We start from the raw sequence: 649 nt of genomic DNA on the forward strand, positions 1-649 counted from the left end.
CCCCCTCTCTGCGCCGCCAGTCTCAGCCCTTCCATGTCCTCCCTCTCCTGCTCCGGCACTCTGCCCACGATCCGGCACTCCACCATGGTCCGGAGCAAGATCACCTACTATGCCATTCTGATGCCGGAGCGCCGCTATGAGATCCAGCAGCAGATCCGGGCGAGGGAAGTTGCGCACGGCCCACATCTCTGTTGGGCTGCCTCCGGACTCACCGGAGCCGGAGGAGGAGGAGGAGCAAGGGAGGAGGAGGAGGAGGAGCAGATGGCTCCGATGGAGGCGGAGGAGCCGGACCAGCAGGTGCCACCCTTCAACATGGAGCAGACGGAGGCGGAGTTCGCCGTAGCCCAATCCGACGAGATGGCTGAGCAGCAGGCCATTCTGGAGTCCATCCAGAATGAGGCCTATGTGGAGGCCAACCAGGTGTTCCTTCAACGGGAACAGGCGAAGACCGGCACGCTCTTCGCCGAGCTCAACGCGGAGATAAAGGCGGAGGAGGCCGGACGGAGCATCCGGAGGAGCCGGAGCTGCAGTTGCCGCCCATGCTGCCGTAGACGGGCACGGAGATCGTCGTGATTTCCGACGAGGAGTAGATAGGATCGACGTAGTACGTAGGTTCTTTTTTTTTTTTGCATATCTTTGTATGGATATA

Source organism: Triticum dicoccoides, chromosome 1B, assembly GCF_002162155.2.
Source record: "Triticum dicoccoides isolate Atlit2015 ecotype Zavitan chromosome 1B, WEW_v2.0, whole genome shotgun sequence".
Taxonomy (NCBI): domain Eukaryota; kingdom Viridiplantae; phylum Streptophyta; class Magnoliopsida; order Poales; family Poaceae; genus Triticum; species Triticum dicoccoides.